We start from the raw sequence: 21,526 nt of genomic DNA, 5'->3' as shown, positions 1-21,526 counted from the left end.
GTCCTAATTAGTAAACAATCGGGGGAATATCTGATTAGGCACATTGTGAAGATGGACAGCAGCGAAAGTCCAGGCATATAGGAAGTTAATGTCAAAAAACCAGACCTATGTGGCAGGTAGAAATACCAGCCATTAGGCAATCGTGTTATCAGTTGAGACTAGCTAGGTGTCTCTCTTTCTATTTGATGTATACCTATGTGGCTGCCACTGGCTGTGAAAGTCATCTCACTTTACCCAAGTACTTCAAGCTGCTTCAGAGCTTAAGATGCAGCTTTCCATAATGCTGAAAAGTGTTCAGTTTTCTACTGCTAATTTTCATGTAAATTGGTGGTTAAATTTTAAAACAGCCTTATTGAGATATAATTTAAATATTTGTTTAGTTTTTAAATTAATTTGTATTAGAGTATAGTTGCTTCCCTGCTATCCCCTTGCTCAGAGGATAAAGCATCTGCCGGCAATGCAGGAGGCCCAGGTTCGATCCCTGAGTTGGGAAGACACCCTGGAGAAGGAAATGGCAACCCACTCCAGTACTCTTGCCTGGAGAATCCCATGGACAGAGGAGCCTGGCAGGCTATACAGTCCACGGGGTCACAAAGAGTCAGACATGACTGAGCGACTTCAATCAATCAATCAATCAATCAATCAATAGTTGCTTCACAATGTGTTAGTTTCTACTGTACAGCAAAATGAATTGGCCACACATATACATATATCCCACCCTTTTGGACTTCCTTTCCACTCTGGTCACCACAGAACACTGAGTAGAGTTCCCTATGCTATACAGTAGGTTCTCGTTAGTTATCTAGTTTATGCTTAATGTCAGTAGCGTATATGTGTCAATCCCAATCTACCAATTCCTCCCACCACCCCCCACTTCTTGCTTAGTTTTTGATATGCCTTTCTTCTTGGCACATATACCCTGTAAAAAACTAAAGGTCTCTTTCTTTCATTGTATCCATGACACATTTTATCCTTTCCTTAAGAGAGAGTTTTCTTCTTAAAATGTATTCTTTACCTATCTGATATAACAGTTGTCAGTTTTCCATCCATAACATTTACAATCTAATTATTTATTGGACTAAATCCTGTTTATAAGGAAGGAGATATGTTCATCTGTTTCATGCTGCTGACAAATGATTCATAGAAATGTAGGCAAAGCAATAGGTTCAGTTATCAATGAAATATAGTAAGGAAGGGGAAATATTAGAAATAAGATCTAGTGACCTAGAGGCTAAGCACCAGATTGAAAACACAAGCTACAGTTATGAATACTGAGCTCACTTCTGTCCTGAGCTTGCTCATTTTGCCTCAGCTGTCTCTGCAGAAATGGACTGTCATGCTAACCAACCTGCAAAGATCATTGTGAGGAATGTCGCCAAAAATAATAAAATGTAAGCATTACTAATTTAATTTTCTAGAGAAATTGAAACGGAAAGCAAACCGAGTATCTAGGACATAATTTTATTAAGTTTATGCAGAGAACAACCTTTCTTTCTAACAATCATCTTATTTCTCTTTGTGATTATCTAATTTTATCATATTAGTGTTACCAAGGTGTCATATTATATAGGGTGAGTATAAAACTTGAATTCTGAACAAAAATTACATTTTCAGTTTTACAATAACATGAGGCAATTCAAGATAGGAGGTTTGTGTTTGGTTGTTTACATCAATATTGAACACATTTTGTTTCTTTTTCCTTCTAGTAGACTATTTTTAAGGTCATTTACGTTAGAGTCTTTTTCCCTAATGCATAAATATTAATTTTTTAAAAGTATAGTCCATTGTACAGGCAAATTTTTAAAAGTTTTGAAGAGTTTGAAAATATCTTAAATTCAATGAACAGCAATATTGGATACTAAAATGCATTGGCTAAATTATTTGTGATAGAGCTTTATTTTTAAAGCATGGTTAATATTTCAGAAAATGTACAGTAACTAAATTACTCCCCTACTTTTCCTGAACAACATTTTACTGTCTTTTATTTGTTTTTACTTAAAATGTTATGTAAATAATAGAGCTTTTTTACAACACTCTTGCATCACATGTTCATTTTTCACTGGATTTTATAGAATTCTATATGGTCTGTCAATTATCAAAATCACTGAGCTCTTTAAGTCAAAGTTAATTAATTCAGAGTGGACATATATTGAGGATGTGTGTGTGTTAAGTCGCTTATTGGTGTCCAACTCATTGTGACCCTATGGACTGTAGCCCACCAGGCTTCTCTGTCCATAGGATTCTCCAGGCAAGAATACTGGAGTGGATTGCCATGCTCTCGGAATTGGATCCACATTCTTTTACATCTCCTGCATTGGCAGGCGGGTTCATTACTACTAGTGCCACCTGGGAAGCACCTATGTTGAGGATGACTAAATAAAAATCAAAAGAAAGGTGTGGGGTTTAGGAAATACTCTAAATTCCTTCACAAACAGTAACATTGTTCATTTGAAACTCCTATTTTTTTTCCCCCTTGAAAACTTCTTTTTTGAATCATACAAGATTTCATAGCAATGCAACTGTCAACTTATATCAGAACAAACAACTGAGATGATGGGGGCTAATTTGACCTTGAAGAATGATTTCAAACATTCTATAGTATACAATGCTATCTATTGTTAACACAGGCAAGATTCTTGCTGCTGCTGCTGCTGCTAAGTCACTTCAGTCGTGTCCGACTCTGTGCGAACCCATAGACGGCAGCCCACCAGGCGCCCTTGTCCCTGGGATTCTCAAGGCAAGAACACTGGAGTGGGTTGCCATTTCCTTCTCCAATGCGTGAAAGTGAAGTCATTCAGTTGTGTCCGACTTGTAGCGACCCCATGGACTGTAGCCTACCAGGCTCCTCTGTCCATGGGATTCTCCAGGCAAGAGTACTGGAGTGGGGTGACATTGCCTTCTCCCAAGATCCTTGCTAGTTACCTCAATCATTACTTGCTATCACTATATAATTATGAAATTGAACAGCTGTACAATTTTATAATTTATGAAATCACTGAACTATTAATCATTTGTTTTTGAGTTTTAAGTCGACTTTGCGCTCTACTGAATAAATAGAGGAAAACATAATGTCACATTCTGGGGAGCTTAATATATTCAAACCTGTAAGCAACAATTCTGTTATACTTATGTTCTTTTTGTTTTTTGTGAATCTATTGTATGTTTTTGATTTGTGGTTGTAAGCAACAATTCTAAATAGTAGATTAGGAGATAATCTGAAAATAATACTATCGTTTATAGAATGTGTTGCTTTTCAACAAGAAAGATCTCTAGGGAACAATAAAATATTTATTATAGCAGTGTATGGGGGGCAGGGGCGGTGAGGGGCAGGTCCTATGGATCTGTCTCTTGGTTCAATAGTATTTGCATGTTAGAGAACCAGAGACGACCCTTGCTCCAGCCTCCCACAACCCTCCGACATTTTTTCAAGTTCCAACCTCGAATCAGCAGTCACTCAGACATCCTTGGGCCCCAGGACCAGCCAACACCAGTTTTTGAGCTTAACGCCTTTATCACCTGGTTAACCATTAAGCTCCCAGACTCCTCAGAATTATTACACTGAGCTGGAGGCTGCCATCAACATCTGGGTCCTCCTACACCTCTCTCTCTCTGGGCTGCTATTTCCACCACAGAGGATGTGGCTCTGGACAGTGTGGGCCACTTTTCTGCGAACTGGCCGAGGAGAAGGACAAGGGCACCCAGCGTCTCTTGAAGATACAAAACCAGCGCGGTGTCAGCGTCATCTTCCAGAAGGCACAGAAGGCGTCCCAGGATGAGTGGGATATGACCCAAGATGCTATGTAAGCCGCCATTCTCATGAAGAACCTGAACCTGGCCCTGTGGACCTGCATGCCCTGGGTTCTGCCCGCGCAGACCTCCATCCCTGTGACTTCCTGGAGAGGCGCCTCCTGGACGAGCAGGTGAAACTCATGAAGTAGATTACAACCACCTGATCGGCCCCATTCCCCCACCCCTGTAGGCTGCCTAAGTTGTGTTGGGGGCGGTGAGCTGAGCCAGTAGCCAAAACTCAAGTAAATGGCAACCACGTGACTAACCTCCGCAGGCTGGCTGGTCCCCTGCTTGGGCTGGGTGAATCTCTCTTTGAAAGGTTCACCCTCAAGCATAACCAGGAGCTTCTGGAGCCCAGGAGTCTTTGAAAAGCACCCCCCCCCAACCCCCTGGTGTCAGGGCTGCAGCCTGAAGCCCCTCTCTGCAGCCACTAGGCAGCTTTATAACCACTCTGGAGCCCTCTGTCAAGCCTTGCACCAAATGAAAACAATAAAGTTATTTGCAGCGGAAAAAAGAAAAACAGATAATAATTTACATATGATTTTAATTCTGCTCTTTCTGAAAGGATACCTGGTTTCTATCTTTGTTTTCCTGAGATACTGAGAATAAGACAAGTAAATTTTGGAGAAGAGGATTTCCTTAGCTGTGTCTCATTTTTTAGAAAATATCTGTTACTGAACCTATTTGTAATCTGGCATAGACAAGTGAATTATTAATCTAACAGGAACAAAGACGAGGCATCTATGGTGGGAAGCTAACTTTTAAAATTTCTCAAGCCAACACTTAAAGCTTACTGACTTGTATTTTGAGGAGTCTAAGCTAAATGAAAAAGGACTACTTCACAGGACTTTGGAAAGCTTATGAGAATAATTTATATTTTTTATTACATGTTGAGGCCGTTGAAAGTGGAACTGGAGCTGGGAACTAGATGGCATTGAAGTCAAATGCACCATTAATTTCTAGTGAAGCTAGGGAATTAAATTGGACCCAATTAGCTTTTCTCAGTGTTGTGAGCACAGATTGCACACAGACTCCCTTTCTAAATGTGTGTCACAGACCCAAGGCAGCTACAGAAGGACAAGTCAAAGTGTATGTCCTGATCATGAGCCAGTCACCTGTCCTTTACTGATAGGTAATGAAATATAAGGGCTTCCCAGGGGACTTAGTGGTAAAGAACCCATCTGCCAATGCAGGATATGCAGGTTCAATCCTTGGGTAGGGAATATTGCCCCCTGGAGAAGGAAATAGCAACCCACTCCAGTATTCTTGCCTGGGAAATCCCATGGACAGAGAAGCCTGGTGGGCTACAGTCCATGGGGTCACAAAGTGTTGGAAATGACTGAGCAACTAAACACCACCAACAGCAATGATGACACATAATGAGGTGTTTAAACATTTCTAGAAATCTACAAACTGTTTAAATGTTTGCATTCAAATAATTTTAGCTAAATTCATTTTACATACTTTCTTCTTATGTATGGCAAAATTTACTTTCTTTTGGTAAAAAATATCACCTATATCTGCCCAGTTGGAAGACAGGACATACTAGAACTTCATTGATAATGAAGAGCAGTATGTGCATATATCCAGAATATAAACACTACCTTAGATTTATTAAGTATAGGAAATAAAGGAAGGGTTTTAATATATTCTCAATAAAAAGTCCTATCATTTTTTCCTTTCTCAGAATTTTTTCCTTTGTAAAAGATACTGCCTTATGTTTCCAGAATCAGACTGATAATGGGTTTATCCTCCTAACATAGATGCCTAGTCTGTGCTCCTTTTAGAGTAAAATATATCCTAACAAGAGTCTTCCACAGTAGGTTTGACAGTACTTTGTGAACATGTTTTAACAGTACTTGAAATTAATCATCCTAATTCAAAATGACAGGTACTCTGATTTACAATTCACCCAAACATTTTTAAATTAAAAAAAAATTTATTTAGCTCTTAGAGATGCTGTGAAGGAAAACATCCCCTAAAGGACCAAAATTCCATAATTATTTAAAAGATGTGCATTTATAGTTAATTAACATTTATGATAGGTAGATGCAGATACTGAAAAGGCATAGATAGAAGTATGTTTTATATGTGTCAAAATAAGTTAACTGCACTTCATATGTTTCCTTCTTGCAAATACTCTAAATCCAGTGCTGCAATTTACGTATCTCACAACCACTGAGACAGTAATATAATCATAAAAATAGGTACCAGGGATGATTTTTCTTTGCCTATAATATTTCATAAAGATTTTCTTATAACCCTTCTGCTTCAGTTAAGTTCATTTGCTCAGTTGTGTCCAACTCTTTGTGATCCCATGAACTGCAGCACTCCAGGCCTCCCTGTCCATCACCAACTCCCAGAGTTTACCCCAAATCATGTCCATTGAGTTGGCGATGCCATCCAATCATCTCATCCTCTGTCCTCCCCTTCTCCGCCTGAGCTCAATCTTTCCCAGCATCAAGGTCTTTTCAAATAAGTCAGCTCTTTGCATCAGGTGGCCAAAGTATTGGAGTTTCAGCTTCAACATCAGTCCTTCCAATGAACACCCAGGACTGATCTCCTTTAGGATGGACTGGTTGGATCTCCTTGCTGTCCAAGGGACTCTCAAGAGTCTTCTCCAACACCACAGTTCAAAAGCATCAATACTTCTGCACTCAGTTTTCTTTATAGTCCAGCTCTTACAACCATACATGACTACTGGAAAAACCAGACTTGACTAGATGGACCTTTGTTGGCAAAGTAATGTCTCTGCTTTTTAATATGCTGTCTAGGTTGGTCAAAACTTTCCTCCCAAGGAGTAAGGGTCTTTTAATTTCATGGCTGTAATCACCATCTGCAGTGATTTTGGAGCCCCAAAATTAAAGTCAGCCACTGTTTCCACTATTTCCCCATCTATTTGCCATGAAGTGATGGGACCAGGTGCCATGATCTTAATTTTCTGAATGTTGAGCTTTAAGCCAACTTTTTTACTCTCCTCTTTCACTTTCATCAAGAGGCTCTTTAGTTCTTCTTCACTTTCTGCCATAAGGGCAGTGAAGTCTGCATATCTGAGTTTTTTTTTTTTTTTTTATTTCTCCTGGCAGTCTTGATTCCAGCTTGTGCTTCATCCAGCCCACCGTTTCTCATGATGTACGCTGCATATAAGTTAAATAAGCAGGATGACAATATACAGCTTTGATGTATGCCTTTTCCTACTTGGAACCAGTCTGTTGTTCCATTTCCAGTTCTAACTGTTGCTTCCTGAACTGCATACAGATTTCTCAAGAGGCAGGTCAGGTTGTCTGGTGTTCCCATCTCTTTCAGAATTTTCCACAGTTTGTTGTTATCCACACAGTGAAAGGTTTTGGCATAGTCAATAAAGCAGAAATAGATGTTTTCCTGGAACTCTCTTGCTTTTTCAATGATCCAGCAGTTGTTGGCAATTTGATAATAGATGTTTTCCTGGAACTCTCTTGCTTTTTCAATGATCCAGCAGTTGTTGGCAATTTGATCTCTGGTTCCTCTGCCTTTTCTAATACCAGCTTGAACATCTGAAATTTCACAGTTCACGTATTGCTGAAGCCTGGCTTGGAGAATTTTGAGCATTACTTTACTAGTGTGTGAGATGAGTGCAATTGTGTGGTAGTTTGAGCACTTTTTGGCATTGCTTTTCTTTGGGATTGGAATGAAAACTGACCTTTTCCAGTCCTGTGGCCATTGCTGAGTTTTCAAAATTTGCTGACATATTGAGTGTAGCACTTTCATAGCATCAACTTTTAGGATTTGAAATAGCTCAACTGGAATTCCATCACGATTACTAGCTTTGTTTGTAGTGATGCTTCCTAAGGCCCACTTAACTTCACACTCCAGGATGTCTGGCTCTAGGTGAGTTATAGCCATCATGGTTATCTGGGTTGTGAAGATGTTTTTTGTACAGTTCTTCTGTGTATTCTTGCCACCTCTTCTTAATATCTTCTGCTTCTGTTAGGTCCATACCATTACTCTCCTTTATGGAACCCATCTTTGTATGAAATATTCCCTTGGTATCTCTAATTTTCTTGAAGAGATCTTTAGAATTTCCCATTCTATTGTTTTCCTCTATTTCTTTGCACTGATCACTGAGGAAGGCTTTCTTATCTCTCCCTGCTATTCTTTGGAACTCTGCATTCAAATGGGCATATCTTTCCTTTTCTCCTTTACTTTTCATTTCTGTTCTTTTCACAGCTATTTGTAGGGCCTCCTCAGACAGCCATTTTACTTTTCTGTATTTATTTTTCTTGATCCCTGTCTCCTGGACAATATCACGAACCTTCGTCCATAGTTCATCAGATCTGTCTATAGATTTCTCTATCAGATCTAGTCCCTTAAATCTATTTCTTACTTCCACTGTATAATCATAAGGGACTTTATTTAGGTCATAACAGAATGGTCTAGTGGTTTTGCCCACTTACTTCAATTTAAGTCTGAATTTGGCAATCTTGGGAAGGATCTAATATTCAAAATGGAAGGGAGATTATAGTCACAATACCTCTTTGGAATCATTTAGCTATTTCAAGTCATGTTACATACTTTAGCCCCACAAGTAACTTCTACCTCAATTAAAACATATTATATACATGATATATAGTTCAGACTATTTTTTTAACCAAGTAATTTTTGCAGGTTAGTGGTACTGATGACATAGCAGGGCATGAAGAGATATTTTCTTTCAAATGACTTAGGTCAAAACTAAACATGCCTGTTTTATGCAATAAGTGTGTATGGTATATTTTCTATATTTGTGTCAATTTTTTAGATATACAAGAGTGCAGGACTACTTTGCCTTTTTCGCTCCATTTCCTTTCAACTGTTTTTAAGTACTTTTTAATAAGTAAGATGTCACTGTAAAAACTGATAAAAGTGATAGTAATTATAGGGTAAATTTTAATCTTACAAATTAAGCTAAGAATTATATTTACACATAAATAATTTCCTGGTAATAAATTAGAGTTCTCAGCATATGAAACATTACCTTAATTTGATGAGCAGTTTCGCATATTAGAGCTCTCTCATTGGAGTAGAAAAACATAAAACCTAATTCCCTGGTGATTTATGTAATAGTTCCCAAACCATTACTAAAAGCCCTATTGGTCTATTAATTAGAATTTTGATGATCAGATGAATTATGAGTCATTGAATTGAACATAATCAATCATTAATTAAGCCAGTATGAGCCATGCTATTGAAATAATTAACTGAACTGAACTTATTAAGAATGTCAAGTTCAAACTATTGTAATATTGTAAGTCAACTATACTTCAATTAAAAAAAAACAGTTTCAACTTTTCCCATTATATATTGGCCAAACAAGATTATATATTTTCTTTTTAAAGTTTTCTTTGCACAGAAAAAATAAATAGTCGGCTTGGCATAATAATAATTTATTATCAGGAAATTATTTATCTGTGAATATAGTTCTTAGCTTAATTTGTAAGATTAAAATTTTAAGAGGTATTTTCTTTCAAATGTCTTAGGTTGAAAGCAACATATTTGTGTTATTTCCAGACTCTCCTAATCTAAAGACCATGAATTAGTTGAACCTCTGAGCTCCAAAATTTTCCTTGCAACTTTCATTTCTCCTCTATGTACTAGGAACCAAGTCAAACAGTTTTTTAAAGAGACTTTTAGTTAGAATTTACTTGTGAGTAGTACTTTCAAAAAGATATAGTTAACTATTTTATAGATGAATACATACATTTCTATCTTTTAAGCCCTGAGTTGAAAGAATACTTTCATGCAACAAACTAGGAGTGTTTTGCACTGATAACAGTTCACATTCATTGTATATTTACTGTATGCTCAGCACCATTCTAAGAGCATTACATGCATTTTCCACTATCTCTTCCAACAACCTTTTATGATAAGTTTTGTTAGTATCCCTATTTAAAAGATAACAAAATAATCACAGAGAAGTTAAATCACTGACCCAAGATCATACAGCTTGTACACAGAAAAGCTGAGACAGCTCCTATAGAAATTTACTGCATAAAGTTTTCCATTTTTATGCTCAGAAAGTCATTCTTTTGTGTTTGGTCTTCATTAACTATGTAAATATCATACTGACTTTTGCCCCAAAGCAGGGCATAAGTGAGTGAGTGCAAGTCGCTCAGTTGTGTCTGACTCTTTGTGACACCATGGACTGTGGCCCGCCAGGCTCCTCTGTCCATGGGGATTCTCTAGGCAAGAATACTGGAAAGGGTTGCCAAGCCCTCCTCCAGGGAATCTTCCCAACTCAGGTAGGCAGATGGTCTGAGCCACCAGGGAAGCCCAAAGCAGGGCATATTTACCCTGAAATAAGCACTTAAGCAGTTGTACAGTTAAAAGACAATTAATCTTTCTTCTTCTGAGTGCATGCAATAACATATCTTATGGTGTTTAGCAATCTAATAGTGTGGATTCATTGTATATAATGACTGTGTATTGACAAAATTGAAATTTATGCAATATATCAAATTTCTCATTAAGTATATATATTTATGGCAGATAGATGATTAATACCCCCTGCAAGCAAACCCAGAGACTGCTGTTATGAGTGGGCTATGTGTTTGTTTTTAAGCACTTTGCCTGAATAAAATGCATTCCATACCAAAATATTCTTTTCTTTCACAAAACTAGTTTTTTTTATATATATAATTAATGCATGAGTTTAACTGAGAACAGGTCTGAATAAAGAATAGACTTAAAACGTATGCCTATTTAAAGTTACTGGATGCATTTGGTGAATTATCTATGCTTGATTTAATATATTTGCATGGTAGCATGCCACGTAAACCATGGGCTAGCCTCATCATCAGACTTACATCCTTTGATTTTTTTTTGGTCAATGATTTTAACTAGGATGTATCTAAAGCCTTTCACTCTGTGAAACTGTTTCTATACAGTTCTTAACACACCGTGGGAGGAATCAAGCTGAGGATTAACATTTGAATTTTCATGCATTTAAGTTTTCATGTATGCCCACTGGTATACACAGAAGGAAAAAATCCTAGAATGCTTTCTTTATCAAAATGTACGAATGGTTTTTGACAAATTTCAGCAACTTAAGATCAATTTAAATGAAAATCTGATTAAAATGACAAAAGCAATTCTTTGTAAATATATTTATAGTTATAGGCTTTGTTTTCAGATCTCAGATGCCCAATCCCCAAATTACATAAAAATTATTATTAATCTCAAAAACAAATATTAAAATGAGTATTTTTCTGTGTTACAGGTTTTCTGTGCTTTTTATTTGATAGACTGAAAATTCAGAAGATTTGAGTTTGTAGCATAAACTGCTTTAGATTTGACATTTGCTTTAACTGTTAATTTAGTTATTTTTACATTTCCATCATGATTGACATTGTACAACAATATGGTGTTTATTTCTGTAGTCGTTAGGTTGGTCTATGATGGCTTAGAAAATATGCCATATTCCTTACTGTGTAGTTCTTTTGAAATACCATAAAACTTTTAGAATATTTTTTTGATCATTTGAATTATTAAATGTTACTCATTGACATTATTGAGAGAGACCATATTTTTAAGAATTTGTCACACACAGTATCGGGCTCAGGCATTACCATTCTTCATAGTTGGCAGTTCACTGCAAAGTAAAAAAAAAAAATTCAGATACCATTACCATCTCTTCTTTAAAAATACAGACAGTCCTCCAACTTAATGATTTTTTTTCAACTTTACCAATGGTACAAAAGCAACTGGAATTCAATAGAAACCATAGTTCAAATTTTGAGTTTTTATCTTTTCCTGGGCTAGCAGTATCGGAGAAGGCAATGGCACCCTACTCCAGTACTCTTGCCTGGAAAATCCCATGGACGGAGGAGCCTGGTGGGCTGCAGTTCATGGGGTCGTTACGAGTCGGACACGTCTAAGCGACTTCACTTTCACTTTTCACTTGCATGCATTGGAGGAGGAAATGGCAACCCACTCCAGTATTCTTCCCTGGAGAATCCCAGGGATGGGGGAGCCTGGTGGACTGCCGTCTATGGGGTCGCACAGAGTTGGACACGACTGAAGCGACTTAGCAGCAGCAGCAACAGGGCTAGCAGTATATAGTGTGTTACCCTCTCTTGATGCTGAGCAAGAGTCAGCTCCCATTCAGCCATTACCCTTGATCACAAGCATAAACAACTGATATGCTTACAACCAGTCTGTTTTTCACTTTCAGTACAGTAGTAAGTTACATGAGATATTAAGCACTTTCTTATAAAATAGGCTGTGTGTTAGATGATTTTGCCCATTGCAGGCTAATGTATTTGTTCTGAGCAAGTTTATAGTAGGCTAGGCTAAGCTATGGTTAAGTGTATTAGTAGGTTAGGTGTATTAAATGCATTTTTGACTTACAATATTTTCAACTTACAATGTGTTTGGGGACATGACCCCATTGTAAGTCGAGGAAGATCTACATAGACAGTTGCATTCACCTGCAACATACTTGGCAATGAGACTGATATGCACTTGTCATAGAGTCTGTTCATAGAAAGTGAGTGATGACGGTACCCAAACATTTATCTTTTCCATTATAAAGTTCAGAAATGAAAAAGGTCACTACTAATGTACATAAATATGTACCCTAAATGTCAGGATTCTCTTAGACATAGGCAAAGAAGAAACAAATAAGAAAAAAACTCATCAAGAGCATTTACCTTTCTAAGAGAGAAGTGTTAACTCTGAAAAGTAAAGTAACTTGGACTACAGAATTAAAGTTTATTCTAAATATTCTGTAAAATAATATTTCACATCCCTAGGATAAAATCACTTAAAATTTTCAATTCCATTTTATATTTTGGATTAAATAATGTCACACATAAACATTTATTTATACAAAATAATTTTTAAAGTAATATGCTAGCTATGTGAACTTAGGCAATTTAGCTTTCCTATAAAATGAAATATTTCTCACCTTTAAAATGGGGATAACAGTTTTGATAGAAAGATTAAATGAATATAATTACATACATAGTTTTAAATAGTTACAGGTAATATATACATTAGGAATATTCAGACTTAGAGAAGAAACATATGGATACCAAGAGTTTGATTGGGATTGACACATACTATGTATAGAATAAATAACTAATGAGAACCTAACAAAATGAAATAAAAATAACTCAACATGAACTTAGATGTTATGCAAAGAATTTTACTAAAATGACTTTATTTTGTCTGTACAACTACAACAAAAAAGAGTATTCAGAACATGTACAGACAGCCTCAAATTGAGACATTGACATGTGGCCCAGATGGTAAAGAATCTTCCTGCGATATAGGAGACCCAGATTTGATCACTGGGTTGGGAAGATGCCCTGGAGAAGGAAATGGCAACCCATTCCAGTATTTTTGTCTGGAAAATTCCATGGACAGAGGAGACTGGAGGGCTATATAGTCCACGGAGTCGCAAAGAATCAGACACAACTGACCAACTAACACTTTCATACATATTCTGTGGATTTTCAAATATGACTTTGGAAAACTCAGCAGCCATATGTACACATATATATTAAATTTAATATGCTGAAATTGAGATTATTGAACTGTGTTACAATTTGCTATTCTTAACTGGATTGTTTGGCGTTTCCTGCCTTGAATTTTCATTATTAAATGAAACATGAACAGCATAGCGATGAAGGAAGGTTATCTTCACTTAACTATTACAAGATTAATATGGATCAGGAGATTTATCTGATTGCATCCTTAAGATCATCAGGAGTTAGTTAAAGTGCTAATTCCCCGTGTGTAATTGGGCTTTAAAAATTCTATGATTCTCAATTGAAGTGAAGTGCAAGTCGCTCAGTTGTGTCCGACTCTTGGAATGTATTCCATGGAATTCTTCAGACAGAATACTGAAGTGGGTAGCCTTTTCCTTCTCCAGAGGCTTTTCCCAACCCAGGGATTGAACCCCGGTCTCCCACATTACAGGCAGATTCTTTACCAGTTGAGCCACAAGAAAAGCCCAAGAATACTGGAATGGGTTGTCTATCCCTTCTCCAGTGGATCTTCCTGACCCAGGAATGGAACTAGGGTCTCCTGCATTGCAGGCAGATTCATTACTAACTGAGATATCAGGGATGATTCTCTATTAGTGAGCCAGATATTTTCAGGGCAAAAGCTCTTCCCTAGCTGTCAAGTAGACAAACTTGAAAAGCTATATTAGCTCTTAAGATTGCCAAAGAACTATAATTGGCCTAAAGTAATAATTCACTGAATCTCACTTTAGTGATCTGAATGAATTAGGAATTAACTTCAGTTTGCAGTAAATGTTATATTAAATGATAAATTCCAAGAAAACAAAAACACTAAGAAGTAAATTATTTCACTAAATTATTACAATTTTTATTTTAAACTTCATTTGTATCTTTACGTTCCTATGACTGTATTTAATAGATTTGATGGAAAATATATGGACTGATAAAATTGACAAATATGAGTGCTCACTTCAGCAACACATATACTAAAATTGGCATGATATAGAGACAATTAGCATGGCCCCTGTATAAGAATGACACACATATCATGAAGCAGTCCATGTTCTCAAGACCTTTGGACTGTAAAAAAAAAAGACATATATTAAAGTAAACAAACCAAGACTTTGAAAGTAAGGTTAAGAAAGCTAGGATGTTACAACTCAACTTTTCCTTCATATAAACTCAAGAAAGCCCCTCAACCACTGCCTCTTCTCAGGATTTCCATCCTTAATGGAAGGCATGCAAATAAGTTCAGAAAAGGAGAAGGGTATTCATCGTTTGGCATCTGGTATTCTTGAATTTTACTATTCTTATTACAGACTGCCCAGCATCTTATGAAAATATGAGGTTTTATTTTCTACATAAAATCTCAGTATTAAGTAGCAAAAATATGGCTATAAAATGATACCTTTTCTATTTCATCTATGTGAAAATATGTAGAAGTTTAAAAGTCATTCTGTATGAATGTTAAAATAACTTGGAATCTTTACGTTCTTTCTCTTTTGTTTCTTAAATTTCACATGCTATATATGTATGTTTTTCCTGACAGTAGTTTTGCAGGGCAGTGCGGGGACATCTTTTAAACACATGGACAAATGTATTTGTGGTTTAACAAGGTCCAGGCTCTGCAATGACAACCCAGCAAAGAGCTTCATGCCATAACTCCACCTATTTCATAGTCTAGTTTTACCAAGATATTCTCCTAAGAAAATCCTTATGGGGTGGGGGGGGGGAATGGTTCATTCTATCCAGTGTCTTAAGCTGTTTTTCTATGGCAACATTTAGAATTTGAAACTCTTCAAAGACTACCATTTCTCATGTTAAACAACAAACTTTTTAGGGAAACTGCTGAACTCACAGTAATGACTTTTTTAAAAAGTGAGACATTTTTATGAATTCGTTTTTCTCTGTATCTGCAGGAGGCAAGAAAAAAAGCAAAAATGTATCTTCTGGCACCCCTTTTCCTTATCTACTTTCTCACTTCAAACAGATTTCTCATTATGTTTCTACTCATATTTTCTTAAATCGAAAAATTTGAAATAATATATTTGTGGTAGGTTTTTGAGGCTGATCAATGTTCTTTAGTCAAAATGTATAGCACAATAAGAGATACTTTATACTACATAGTCTTAACCTTAAAAATTACATCTGTTATTTCCTTTGAGCCCCAATAATCTTTTCAAGTATATAGATCTGCTTAACGGATGTGTGATTAAGTTATAATGGAGTGTTTGCCTAAAGTCAAATGTGTATTAAAAGCAGTGGTGGTTCTAGAACCTATGGTTTCTAACTTTAAATTCTGCTCTCTACCAGGTAGTCTTCTTGATGCTCTATTCATTACTGTGGTCTAAGAATGTGGTAGATCTTAGATCCCATATCACAATTTCATACTCGGTTCACCATGGACCCTGAGTGTCAAATCATGTTTATCTAAACTCTAGAGAAATATGGAACTATGGTTAGTCTGATTACAAGTAAATATAGGAGGCACTGTGCTCATTGCTGCCTGTTGCTCCTACTTTTGTGTCTATGAAACAAGCAAATTAGTGGCTTTCTAAATATTGCATTAACATTTTCCTCAACATAGATGTATTATAAATAATCTAGTGGCATAATTATGAGAAAAACTTATAATGTGAGTTTGCATATTCAGTAGCAGATTTTCTGGATTACTTAATATATCTGTTGTTAGCCAGTTTAAAAGGTTGTATACATGTGATATAGGTATAAACATATTCCTTCTTGTAAATATTAGACAAATTAACCTCAAAATTTTTTACTTTCTTTAGTTGGAAGTGTCTGGCAGTACAAGTTGTCATTAAATCCTTTTTGTTTTTTTTAGCTTCAATGTTTGTGTTTGTACATTCTTCTAAAATGCTTGAGTCTTCTGGTTTTTATTCAAATATCTAATCTGTCATTTACATCAGTGGAAGAATTCCAAGGAATACCAAAAAGGTAACCAACCTTTATTTATAGGCTCAAGGGTAGAAAGGGACCCTTGGAATGATCTAATTTTCTCTTAATGTGTTGTACTTAGTTTAACATGTACTTGTTGAAAGGTTATTTTGCTTTCTCCTTGACAGTTTCAGTTTAAGGGCTTTTAGTACTTAAGATTATTCCTTTTATTCCCTTGAGTTTGTTGCAGTACAGTGAAATAATGAGTCATCAAGTAATATATAATGACCTGAAATAGTTGCTGTAGCATCCCAAGATGCCAGACTTAAAAATAGTTTAAACCCTGACATCTTGATCATTTCACTGAACAAAAATCCAAAGGAATAAAATTGTCAAAAATATGAAGAATTATTGTAATGTTGAGAGATTTTTAAAGTGTTTAAAGGGTGTTTGATAACCAGATCTAACAGTGAATAGGTAAATATTAACCCTGAAAATCATTTGCCTGCAGTCATAAGTTTTTTCTGTGGATGCCTAAGATATATTAGGCAAGAAATTCATATAAGTTAAATGGATTAATCTAGCAAAATGATTAAGCAAAACAGCTCCCTCTCTAACATTCGGAATTCTCCTTAACCTTGTGATATAATCACCTTCAATTGTCCACAGCCATTATTTCATGCTAAAATTAAAAATGTGTTCCACTTCTGCTTTCTGAGGAAAGAAAAGACCCATTTTTGAAAAGGAAGATAAAAAGATAATCTAAGCTTTAAAATGCAAAAATATTTCCATTTTTATGCACATTGAAAAAAATCACCACTAAGAAATCATTTGAAAACAAAATTCATTGTGATCTACAGGTGTGACAACTTTTGAATTGCAATATAGATTTTTTTTCTTTCATGAGGATTTATTAATTGCTGAAAGAGTTACTCATGAGAGTTTTTAAAGAGAAACGTGGAAGATCACATCTCCCCAAAAAAGGGCTTAAATAATTTGTTACTACTGCCCTATGATACTCTGGTTTTTGGTTGTTTGCTTCCTTGCTTTTTTTTTTTTTTTTTTTTTTTTTACTTTTAGATCTGAATGAATATGCTCTATATGAAGTTTTTCTAATCCTTAGAAAACCATCAAAAGGCTGCTCTGGAATTATCTGCTTTTGACCTAAAAACTAGTCAGATAACAGGTGGTCTGAGTGGGTGAGTATGAAATTCAAGGGCTAGAAAATGGAGATTTGCTTGCTTAAATTCTTCCTCTAGTTCAGTGTTTGAACTCCTTAATTTAATTAAAATACCAAGCAGTTTTATTTGAATTTCTCTCTGTAATAATAAAGAGTTTGGCTAGTAAAATTCCCTGAAACATTCAAGAGATATATTATGATTTGTATTAAAGGTGTACATGTGTGCATTTGTTGTGTGTTTGTAGGGCCACTGTTGATGGTGGAAATGAGAAATAGGCTGTGGGAATTTTGTGAAGGACTAAAGAGTTTGCACTTTATTCTGTGGTCAATATAGATTACTTGAACTGATGGATAACATGATCATATCTCATATGGAGTTAAGTTATAGTGGCAATACTGAGAAGAATTGGAGCAAGTAAAAGAGTCCAGAGGCAGGGAGAACTATGTGGAGACCATTAGAATAGTCTAGAAAAAATTGATGAAGGCCAACAGGAAAGGCAAGAACAGATTCAAAAATATTTTTGATAAGCTGATACTTAAGGCTAAGTCATCTGGAAAAACTACCAGTGTATAATATCTCAATGAAAATTGATTACTTTTGTCTTTTCCTTGGAAGGCAATCCTCATTTAAGCACAGAAGATATTCAGCCCTAGAGAATAATGAAGCACTTACTGGTACTTTAACCATGACACAATGAGACAGTATATTGGACAGAGTTAAACATTCTTTTCTTCAGTCGCCAGCTTCCTAATGACAGAATAAGGCCTTATATTTTAAAACACCAAAAGACTTGGAGATTTTAAAAACTGAAGAGCTAAGACAATAATCATTCACTAATAATAAATCACAATGGACTTTATGGTGATTAAACAATCTTGAGCACTTGTCAATAAAGGAGAAAAGAATAATTACAAACAGGCTAAGCTTTTTACAATTATTACCTGCCTTCTTAAACAGAACAGTCAAGTTCAATTTCATGTATCTGAGATTAGGAAAAAGTGAAAATATTACTATGCCTATTTCTAATATTACCATTTTTCACTTTAACAGCTTGCCAAATTATCAAAATGACACTCTAGGCCATGGCTAAAAAAATAGGTATTCTAAAGTACTCTAGTTTTTTGTTTTCCAGAATTCTTATGACATATAAGGACATTAAGTACTGCTTTGAAGCAATGCCATTTTGCAATTAAAAATTTATTAAATTACTTCTGAACCAGAAGGTCTGGCCATCCTCCTCTCCTTTTTCCTGTTCTTTGAATTATTTTTTGGACCCCAGAATAAATCAAGGAAAACAGACCCTGTGAATAGAGTATGGGCAGAATGTTTCTTCTTCTGAACATGTATTAGGTTGGCCAAAAAGTTTGTTCAGCTTTTTCCATAAGATGTTATAGAAAAATCTGAACAAACTTTATGGCCAAGCCAATGGTAACTATTAAAGGTTGGTCAGATAATGTGTGCTTGAGAAGATATTTTAAAACTGCATATTTGGGTTCAATGCACAAAGCACACATGAGTGCAGACACACACTCACATTTATAAAGACTGGTGTAAAACAGAACTAAATTTAAAGGATCACACTAACTCCCACTCAAATTATGTCAACCTTCCCAGTTGTATTCTTACTTCCATATTCCTAAATCGAGCTGGAAAAAAAGAAAGGTGATAGGCATTACCAGAAAGTGCTGTTGTTGATTTGGTAGTTAGGATGGAAATAAGAGAGAGAAAACGCACATCTAGTGTTGCAATGGTGTTGAAGACTAGCAGCCAAACCACACTGGGGAATGAATAGAGCCTTAATACTAATTATTTAAAAGGAAGGATAGAATTTATTTACTTATTTATTTTCTCTTGTTTCAAATTCTGCTGGTCTCGATCTTGTGAAGTTCAAATGAAATGATGAATGTGAAAGTGCTTTGCATAAAGTGTCATAGATTTTACAACAGTATACATTTGGGTTTAGGTAGCATTTCAAATGATGTAGGAATTTTCATTTCTCCCACTCAGACTTAGTTTCTCAGCTACCCACTCATCACTTTGAAAATGTTAGCCTTAAGCCATTTATTTTTATTATGTAACTACTTAGAAGAGCTATGAATTTAGCTAATAAAATGTTCTTGCTGCCTATGTAATCTGTCAATTTAAAAGGGCTTATTTTCATTTATAAGAAGATATCCTCTTAGATTTCCACAAGAGTTTGCTAAAGAAAAATAAATTAAAAAATTTAATTAAAACAAGCAGAAATATTAAATATTGGAAAAACATCTGCTAAACTATAAATTCGAAACACATTGTTAGACTTCTTAGTAAAATGATTATGTAAACAATTTTGAATTGAGCCCTTCTGTGTTCATGAGTTTGTTTATTCTCTCCTTTTCTAATTTCATAATTAATGTACAGTTGCTACATGTCCTGTGTCCTTTCTTGGCAATCTGAAACAACATTACTATCATAAAATTTTTTAAATAAAAGAGAATTTAGAGACTATCCAGTAAGAAAATCACACCCATCTGGAATGTAATTTCCATGAAAATAGAGGCCATTTCATATTTAAAGTATAGCTACATTCCTAAACCTAATCACTTATATATAATGCATAATTCATATTTATGAAAGAGGAAATTCAGTTCTAAAAAGACTGTGATTTGCTCAAGTTCACAAAACTAGAATCTAGATCTTCACTCATAGCTTAGGGCTTTGCCTGCCATGCCACACTGAGTTTCTTTAAGGATGTGATGTCATCTTCAAATGAGAAAAATTTAAGTAGGAGGATAACATTTTCTTCATACTTTTTTTTTCATTTATTTTTATTAGTTGGAGGCTAATTACTTTACAATATTGTAGTGGTTTTTGCCATACATTGACATGAATCAGCCATGGGTGTACATGTGTTCCCCATCCTGAACCCCCTTCCCACCTCCCTCCCCATCCCATCCCTCTGGGTCATCCCAATGCACCAGCCCCGAGCACTTGTCTCATGCATCCAACCTGGACTGGCGATCTGTTTAACACTTGATAATATACATGTTTTGATGCTGTTCTCTCAGGTCATCCCACCCTCGTCTTCTCCCATAGAGTCCAAAAGTCTGTTCTATACATCTGTGTCTCTTTTTCAGTCTTGCATATAGGGTATTCATCACCATCTTCCTAATATATATACATTAGTATACTGTATTGGTGTTAATCTTTCTGGTTTACTTCACTCTGTATAATGGGCTCCAGTTTCATCCATCTCATTAGAACTGACTCAAACGTATTCTTTTTAATGGCTGAGTAATATTCCATTGCATATATGTACCACAGCTTTCTTATCCATTATTCTGCTGATGGGCATCTAGGTTGCTTTCATGTCCTGGCTATTCTAAACAGTGCTGCAATGAACATTGGGGTACACGTGTCTCTTTCAGTTCTGGTTTCCTCAGTGTGTATGCATAGGAGTGGGATTGCTGGGGCATATGGCAGTTCTATTTCCAGTTTTCTAAGGAATCTCCACACTGTCCTCCATAGTGGCTATACTAGTTTGCATTCCCACCAACAGTGTGAGAGGGTTCCTTTTCTTCACACCCTCTCCAGCATTTATTGCTTGTAGACTTTTGGATAGCAGCCATCCTGACTGGCATGTAATGGTACCTCATTGAGGTTTTGATTTGCATCTCTCTGATGAGTGATGTTGAACATCTTTTCATGTGTTTGTTAGCCATCTGTATGTCTTCTTTGGAGAAATGTCTGTTTAGATCTTTGGCCCATTGTTTGATTGGGTCATTTATTTTTCTGGAATTGAGCTGCAGGAGTTGCTTGTATATTTTTGAGATTAATCCTTTGTCTGTTTCTACGTTTGCTATTATTGTCTCTCATTCTGAAGGCTGTCTTTTCACCTTGCTTATAGTTTCCTTTGTTGTGCAAAAGCTTTTAAGTTTCATTAGGTCCCCTTTGTTTATTTTTGCTTTTATTTCCAATATTCTGGGAGGTGGGTCATAGAGGATCCTGTTCTGATTTATATTGGAGAGTGTTTTGCCTATGTTTTCCTCTAGGAATTTTATAGTTTCTGGTCTTACATTTAGATCTTTAATCCAATTTGAATTTATTTTTGTGTATGGTGTTAGAAAGTGTTCTAGTTTCATTCTTTTGCAAGTGGTTGACCAGTTTTCCCAGCACCACTTGTTAAAGAGGTTGTCT

At 35.8% G+C, this 21,526-nt stretch overlaps 1 protein-coding gene and 1 non-coding gene across 2 annotated transcripts in view; both read left to right on the top strand.

The window, feature by feature from the left end:
• HTR2C (5-hydroxytryptamine receptor 2C) overlaps positions 1 to 21,526 on the top strand; it is a 294,503-nt gene that overhangs the window by 50,857 nt on the left and 222,120 nt on the right. The gene's annotated exons all lie outside the window — the stretch shown is intronic.
• Positions 14,237 to 14,342, top strand: LOC136154914 (U6 spliceosomal RNA). The gene has a single exon (XR_010660615.1). It is a non-coding gene; the product is annotated as a U6 spliceosomal RNA (small nuclear RNA).

This window comes from Muntiacus reevesi, chromosome X, assembly GCF_963930625.1.
Source record: "Muntiacus reevesi chromosome X, mMunRee1.1, whole genome shotgun sequence".
Taxonomy (NCBI): domain Eukaryota; kingdom Metazoa; phylum Chordata; class Mammalia; order Artiodactyla; family Cervidae; genus Muntiacus; species Muntiacus reevesi.
This window is presented reverse-complemented; position numbering and strand designations above follow the sequence as displayed.